The sequence below is a fragment of the Terrapene carolina genome, unplaced genomic scaffold, assembly GCF_002925995.2.
Source record: "Terrapene carolina triunguis isolate 2854851 unplaced genomic scaffold, T_m_triunguis-2.0 Scaffold114, whole genome shotgun sequence".
In the NCBI taxonomy this organism is placed as follows: domain Eukaryota; kingdom Metazoa; phylum Chordata; order Testudines; family Emydidae; genus Terrapene; species Terrapene triunguis.
This window is the reverse complement of record NW_020664465.1, coordinates 472,544-480,996: the sequence shown is the minus strand read 5'-3', so window position 1 is coordinate 480,996 and position 8,453 is coordinate 472,544. Positions and strand designations below refer to the sequence as shown.

The window sequence follows — 8,453 nt, the reverse complement described above, 5'->3', positions numbered from 1 at the left end:
GTAAAACTGTTGACTCCATGAGCTGGGGCTTAGCATGGGTCTTTACTGACTGTGATTTAAATCAGCTCAGACTGTATCTTTCATATTCAAGAGGAAGACCAAAATATCCTGAATCCAGTGGCCTTTACTGTTTTCAGGTGGGGTAGTATATTGGTTGGCCAGAAGTTATTTTGATTTCAACTTTGAGATCTGTGGACTCAATATGCTGCTGGCTGGCTCCACTTGTATTACATGCATTTAAATTTTAATTCAATGTTAGGGCCCCAAGGCTGGATGTAGAATTTTTTTGGGACACTTAAATTTAAGGTAATGAATAAGCTTCTCAGACAAACAAAACAAAACTCTATGTTATATTTGAGTGAAAGTTGACAGTATATATCAGGAAACAAAGAGTAAAAAAATCACAAATGTATTGTAATGATCTCAAAACCAACACCCTGAATTTAGAACCCATTCAGAATAAATTCTAACATTTTAAGTAATGGACATTCACACTTGAGACAGAATGACCTGCAATACAGCAGCAGCAAAACCCGTTAGGTACCTGACTCTAGGAGAGGGCTGACAGTTGAGAATTTCAAGCAGAGATTGCTCTTTTGCAAATTTGAAAATCTTCTCTTTAATCCCTACTTTAAGGGCAATATTTAACTCCATAATAAACACAGGTTATCATTTCAGAAAATTGATATTGGCAAACTGTTCTCTCTGAATATTCACTAGAACCTCAATAAAAAAGGACAAAAAAATCCAAATCAAATCCCAAAACAGCCAACCAACCAACCAAACATTAACATTAATTGAGCAACTTTCATTTCCATAATACAGTCCTCAGAGCTGTTCTCACTTCTTTGTTTTTCAGGCTATAGATCAGGGGTTCTCCAGCTGGAGGTTGGGTTCCCTCAGGGGGTCACGAGGTTATTACATGGGGGGGGGGGTCGTGTAGGGTTACCATATTTCAACAATCAAAAAAGAGGACACGGGGGGGAGCTCCACCCTAGCCCTGCCCCCACCCTGCCCCCATCCACTCCCTCCCACTTCCCACCCCCTGACTGCCCCCCTCAGAATCCCCAACCCCCCCCGCTCCTGGCCCCTGACTGCCCCCTCCTGAGACCCCCCCACCCTAACTGCCCCCCTAGGACCTTACCCCCTACCTGTCCCCTGATTGCCCCAACCCTTATCCACACCCCCTCCCCCAGACAGACCCCCGGGACTCCCACGCCCATCCAACCACTCCCTGTCCCCTGACTGCTCCCTCCAGAACCCCCCTGCCCCTTCTCCAATCCCCTGGCTCCCTTATCGTGCCGCTCCGCAGCACACTCCATTGGGCATCTGGACACAGCCACAACTGGCTCAGAGGGCCTGGGGGTGGGGAGACTTCAGAAGACATTAATGGAGGGACCTCCCAAGGTCTCTAACCATCATCTGTCTGGGGCTTTGTTTTTTTAAATCTCCTCCAAAATTTATCCCCCAGCACCCAGCATCAGGCTGGGCATGGCTACTGCTGCCAGGCGTCCTTTCCATCAGTCAAGTACCCTGCAGTCACCCTCCCCCTGCCCCTGCTCCATTCCAGCAAGGGCGCGACCAGCGCCCCTGGAGGAAACGGACATCTGGGCTCCAGACAGGAGCTAAACTCTCTGTTTTCCCTGCTGCGGGGCGGTTCTCTCCCCCCTGCAAAAGCAGGTTAGAACAGCCGTGCCCAGGATCTCCCCAGGGAGCGGCACACTGGGCAGCAGGGGAGGGGGAGGAGGAGGAAGAGGAGGGAGGAGCTCTAGAGCTGCTGGAGGCCACCTGGCCAGTGGTCTGAAGCTGCAGGGGAGAGGAGGGGGGAAGCGGAGGAAAGGCTCTGGCTGCTGGAGCACCATGCGAGTGGCTCAATCCAGCCAGCCGCCCTATCACCCGCGCCGTGCTCTGCGGGGGGGGGGGGGAGAATGCTGGACATTTTAAGATATTTACAAATTCCCCCCCGGATGCTATTATTAACCTAAAAAGCCAGACATGTCCGGGAGAATCCAGACGAATGGTAACCCTAGGGGTCGTGAGCTGTCAGCCTCCACTCCAAACCCTGCTTTGCCTCCTGCATTTATAATGGTGTTAAATATATTTAAAAGCATTTTTAATTTATAAGGGGGGAGCACACTTAGAGGCTTGCTATGTGAAAGGGGTCACCAGTACAAAAGTTTGAGAACCATTGCTATAGATGATGGGGTTCAACATAGGGATTAAGATTCTGTACTGGATGGAGAAGAGTTTGTCCAGAAATAATGGCGACCCTAAGTTTGGATTCATGTACCGTAAAAAGACCGACATGTAGAATAAACTGACCATGATAAGGTGGGAGCTGCAGCTAGAGAAGCCTTTACATCTGTCCTCCATGGGGCATATCCTCAGTATAGTGGAGATGATGTGACTGTAGGAGACCAGAGTGAGAAAGAAAGAGCTCATTCCAAATATTACAAGGGTTGTAAGAAGTATCTCTTTATTCACGAAAGTCTCAGTGCAGGACAAGACCAAAAGAGAAGGGAGCTCACAGCTGAAATGGCTGATTTCATTGGGCCTGCAGAAGTTTAATTTTAGTACAGGAATAGTGTTTAACAGTGCATTCATTATCCATGCACTGACCACTAGCTGACTTCAGAATTGTTTGTTCATAGTCCCCATGTAGTGCAATGGATTACATATGACAGAATATCGACCATAAGCCATTACCGAAAGGATGAAAACTTTAGTAAAACTAGACACGATAAAAAAGAACATCTGGGCAATGTAGTCATTGAAATAATTTGTTTTCCCCTTTGCCAGGAAGTTCTCTAGCATCTTAGGTACAGTGACTGAGGAATAGCAGATGTCAACAAAGGATAAATGGAACAAAAAGAAGTACATGGGGCTGTGGAGGTGAGGATCAAACATTCAAACATTATCAACAGCATGATCATTATATTCCCCACCAGGGTAAATAGGTAAATCACTAAAAACACCAAGAGCAGTAAAATCTGGAGCTGCAGGTGATTGGAAAGTCCAAAGAGAATAAAGTAGGTCACAGTGGTTTGATTCTCCATTGACATGTATTCAGCAAAATTGGGACCTGCAGAACATGAAAAATGGGTGAAATTAAAGCAAGCAATGGAACACAATAAAAATGCAATCATTGGATAAGCTGAGATAGCTAGCTAGCTAGATTTGGTAGGTGGATAGATGGAGCTGGTAGGTGGATGGGGATGGATAAATACCTAATATGAGCTTATAATAATTAAAAAATGGGTCCTACTCTTCAAAATATATATTCTAAGTGAATGGAACAGTGTGGGCTTGTATTTTCAACAGTCCTTATTATGCATGGTTCAACAACTTAGCACAGTTTTAGCCAAGAACTATCCATAGTGGGTATAACTTCTGAAGATTCTGGTGTTTTCCTTTACATCTTGATTCCGAACCTCTGAAATGCTGGTCTTTTCAGTTCCCTGTGGAAGATTCCAGGAAGGAAATGTGATATCAAAAGGTGATTATGATAATGTTGGGTAAAATTATTCATGGAACAAGCAGTGTCAGGACAGTTCCACATATTTTTTTTCTGGCTTTTACTGAAAATAAGAGCTGGGATTCTCAATGGAGCCTAATGAGTTAGTGGCCAGATACTTTAAGGTATTTAAATGCCTAACTCCTCTCCTGCGTTTAAAAATCTGGCTTCTAGGTGCCTAAATCCAAAGGTGCCTAAATCCAACTGAATTTCAACTGGTTAGATTCCTTTGAAATTTCCATCCTAAACTTTAATTCAGACATCTGAGGACAGGATTTTCAAAAACGCCTAAGGCCTTGTCTACGTTGAAAAATGAGATTAAACAGGCTACATCACTCAGTGTCAAGGCTGTATCCCCACTTTGAACTTTAGGGTACAAGAGTGGGGGCCTGCATGAGGACTTCTAAGCTTAACTACCAGCTTAGTTCTGGTCCGCTGCCACCATTCCCTACCCTGGGAAGCTTTTAGAAACCTCTCACCAATTCCCTGGTGAATACAGATCCAAACTCCTTGGATCTTAAAACAAGGAGAAATCAATCAGGTTCTTAAAAAGAAGGCTTTTAATTAAAGAAAAAGGTAAAAATCATCTCTGTAAAATCAGTATGGAAAATAACTTTACAGGGTAATCAAACTTAAAGAGCTCAGAGGACCCCCTCTGTCTTAGGTTCAAAGTACAGCAAACAAAGATAAACACTCTAGTAAAAGGTACATTTACAAGTTGAGAAAACAAAGTAAAACTAAGATGCCTTGCCTGGCTTTTTTTACTTACAAGTTTGAAATATGAGAGACTTGTTTAGACAGATGGGGAGAACCTGGGTTGATGTCTGGTCCCTCTCAGTCCCAAGAGCGAACAACCCCTTAAACAAAGGGCACAAAACAAAAGCCTTTCCCACCCCAAGATTTGAAAGTATCTTGTCCCCTTATTGCTCCTTTGGGTCAGGTGTCAGCCAGGTTACCCGAGCTTCTTAACCCTTTACAGGTAAAAGGATTTGGAGTCTCTGTACACAGGAGAGCTGTTACCCTTCCCTTTATAGTTATGACACGCCCCTCAAATCACAGATAGTGTTGGACATTCGGTTCCACACTGGCTGTGATTTCTTTCTGGAGTTCTAGGAGAAAACAGAGTTAATAAGACACATGTACCTTTAGACATACTACTGATTATATAAAAACTAACAATATGTTTCATTCTAAGAACAATTGTTAACCAGTTAACTCTGGGAAACTTTCCCGGGAGAGTGCATCAGCCACTTTGTTAGAAGCTCCCGAAATGTGTTGTATTTCAAAATCAAAATCTTGGAGAGCTAAACTCCACCGAAGAAGTTTTTTGTTATTTCCCTTGGCGGTATGAAGCCACTGTAGCGCAGCATGGTCTGTTTGTAGTTGGAAACGCCGTCCCCAAACATATGGGCGTAGCTTTTCCAGCGTAGCATTCCTTTTCGCTGATTGACCAGTGGCTTTCCCTCTCAGACAGTTTCTTGCTGAGAAACACGACAGGATGGAATTCTTGATCCGGTCCTTCCTGCATTAAAACTGCTCCCACGCCTCGCTCGGACGCATCTGTGGTTACTAGGAACGGTTTGTCAGAGTCTGGGGCCCTTAGCACAGGGTCAGACATGAGTGTTGCCTTAAGCTGGTTAAAGGCCTTTTGACACTCATCAGTCCACTGAACTGCATTTGGCTGTTTCTTTCCGGTTAGGTCTGTCAGCGGGGCGGCGATTTGGCTGTAGTGTGGTACAAATGGCCTATAATATCCGGCCAAGCCTAAGAAGGATTGGACCTGTTTCTTTGACTTTGGAACCGGCCACTTTTGGATAGCATCCACTTTGGCTTGTAGGGGATTTATAGTTCCTCGACCCACCTGGTGCCCCAAGTAAGTCACCCTGTTTTGGCCTATTTGACACTTTTTAGCCTTAACAGTTAGACCTGCCTGCCGGATGCGCTCGAAGACTTTTTCCAGGTGCTCCAGGTTTTCTGTCCATGAATCAGAAAAATGGCCACATCATCGAGGTAGGCAACTGCAGATTCTCCCAATTCCGCTAAGAGACCATCTACAAGTCTCTGGAAGGTGGCGGGTGCATTTCGCAACCCAAAAGGGAGTACATTGAATTCATACACCCCTGCCTGGGTGACGAAGGCGGACCTTTCCTTAGCGGGTTCATCTAGTGGTACTTGCCAGTACCCTTTGGTTAAGTCTAAAGTAGAGATGAATTGGGCATGTCCCAATTTTTCCAATAGCTCATCTGTGCGTGGCATTGGATAGTTGTCAGGACGAGTTACAGCATTTAGCTTACGGTAGTCCACGCAAAAGTGTATTTCCCCATCTGGTTTGGGAACTAGAACCACTGGAGATGCCCATGCACTGGTAGAGGGGCGGATTATACCCACCTGTAGCATGTCCTGGATCTCCCTTTGTATAGCAGCTTGGGCATGAGGTGACTCCCGGTAGGGTGGGGTTCTAATTGGGTGAGCATTATCTGTGTCAATGGAGTGGTATGCCCATTCGGTCCGTCCTGGAGTGGCTGAGAAAATCGGTGCAAAGCTTGTGCACAGCTCCTTGATCTGCTGTCGCTGCAGACATCCCAGGGTGGTGGAGAGGTTCACCTCTTCCACGCCACCATTCCTTTTTCCTTCCTAGTAGACACCTGCAGGCCACTCCGCGTCATCTGTTTCCTGGGCTGTAAACTGGCAAACATTTAATTCTCTGGAATAAAAGGGCTTAAGAGAATTAACATGGTATACCTTAGGCTTTACGTTGAAGGTGGGGGAGGCTATGAGATAGTTAACAGCTCCTAGGCGCTCCTGGACCGTGAATGGTCCTTCCCATGACACTTCCATTTTATGGGCCTGGAGCGCCTTTAAGACCATGACTTGGTCTCCTACTTTGAAGGACCGTTCTCTGGAATGTTTATCATACCAGGCCTATTGCTCTTCCTGAGCATCCTTTAGGTTTTCTTTAGCAAGGGCTAAAGAGTGTCGGAGGGTGCTTTGTAGGTTGCTTACAAAGTCTAGAATGTTAGTTCCTGGAGAAGGCGTAAACCCCTCCCATTGCTGCTTCACCAACTGTAATGGCCCCTTAACCTCGCGGCCATACACAAGTTCAAATGGTGAAAACCCTAAACTGGGATGTGGTACAGCCCTGTAGGCAAAAAGCAACTGCTGCAACACTAGGTCCCAATCATTGGAGTGTTCATTTACGAATTTACGTTATCATGGCCCCCAAAGTTCCATTAAACCTCTCCACCAGACCATTGGTTTGATGGTGATGAGGGGTGGCAACCAAGCGATTCACCCCATGAGCTTCCCACATGTTTTTCACGTTCCCTGTCAGGAAATTAGTTCCCGAATCTGTAAGGATGTCGGAGGGCCACCCTACCCTGGCAAAAATGTCTGCTAATGCCTGGCACACACTTTTAGCCCTGGTGTTGCTTAAGGGTACAGCTTCCGGCCATCGGGTAGCAAAATCCATGAAAGTCAGTACGTACTGCTTTCCTCTGGGTGTCTTCTTTGGGAAAGGACCCAGAATATCCACAGCTACTCGCTGAAATGGGACCTCAATTATGGGTAGTGGCTGGAGAGGGGCTTTAACCTGGTCTTGGGGCTTTCCCACTCGTTGGAACACCTCACAAGACCGGACATAATTAGCAACGTCCTTGCCCATTCCCTCCCAGTGGAAGGACTTCCCCAACCGGTCTTTGGTTCTGTTCACCCCAGAATGGCCACTGGGATGATCATGGGCTAAGCTCAAGAGCTTTACCCGATACTTAGTGGGAACTACCAACTGTCTTTGAGGATGCCAGTCTTCCTGGTGCCCACCAGAAAGAGTCTCCTTGTATAAAAGTCCTTGTTCTACTACAAACCGGGATCGGTTAGAAGAGCTGAGAGGCGGTGGGGTGCTCCGTGCCGCCACCCAAGCTTTTTGAAGGCTGTCATCTGCTTCCTGCTCGGCCTGGAACTGTTCCCTTGATGCTGGAGACATCAGTTCCTCCTTGGACTGTGGACTGGGGCTTGGTCCCTCTGGAAGCGATGCAGGTGCTGGGGCTGTTTCCACTGACTGTGAACCGCTGTCCGCTGGTTCACTATGTGGTATTTCAGGCTCTGGCTGAGACTCTTGGATAGGGTTATCTGCTGCTTCTGCCAGTTCAGGCTCACTGGTGCCCTCTGGCATTGGAGCTGTAGACGGGTTTGCAAGCGCTGGACTCAGTGCTGGCAATGGTTCTGGTGCTGGTTGCGTTGCCAGTTCCGGTTCTGGGACTGGCTTTGGCTGGGTCTCTGGGATTGGATCCACTACGGCTGTTGCAGTCGTTGGCAGGGGATCCGGTTCCACCACCTTTGTTTGGGTCTCCGGTAACACAGACGGGGCCCTGGTGGACGGCTCAGGAACAGGGACGGGGGTGAAAGTTTGCTTAGCCTGGCTGCGGGTGACTATTCCCACCATCTTGGCTAGCTTCACATGGTTGGCCAAGTCTTCCCCCAGCAGCATGGGGATGGGATAATTGTCATAGACTGCAAAAGTCCACATTCCTGACCAGCCCTTGTAGTGGACATGCAACTTGGCTGTAGGCAAGGTTACAAACTGTGACACGAAGGGTTGAATTGTCACTGTAGCCTCTGGGTTGATGAGTTTCCTCAGGAACACCCTCTAAAAACTGCTCCATTTTTACTAGGGAAAGCAGATCTTCCAGAGATTTAACATTTGCTCCTGATACCCAGGCATCACAATTTTTGTCAATGTGGTAGGCATGCCGGGTAAATGACACATCTGGTTTCCACCTTAGGGCTCTGAACCGCTGACGGGCATGCTCGGGTGTTAGCCCCATTCTGAGTCTGGCCGTGTTTTTAAAAAGTTCATAACTGTTCATGTGTTCCTTAGGCATTTCAGCCGCCACCTCTGCTAAGGGTCCACTGAGCTGCGGCCTCAGCTCTACCATGTACTGGG

General features: G+C 47.0%; 1 pseudogene; it reads right to left on the bottom strand.

The window, feature by feature from the left end:
- Positions 1–489: 489 nt before the first annotated feature.
- Positions 490–2,880, bottom strand: LOC113406646 (annotated as a pseudogene).
- Positions 2,881–8,453: the final 5,573 nt, after the last annotated feature.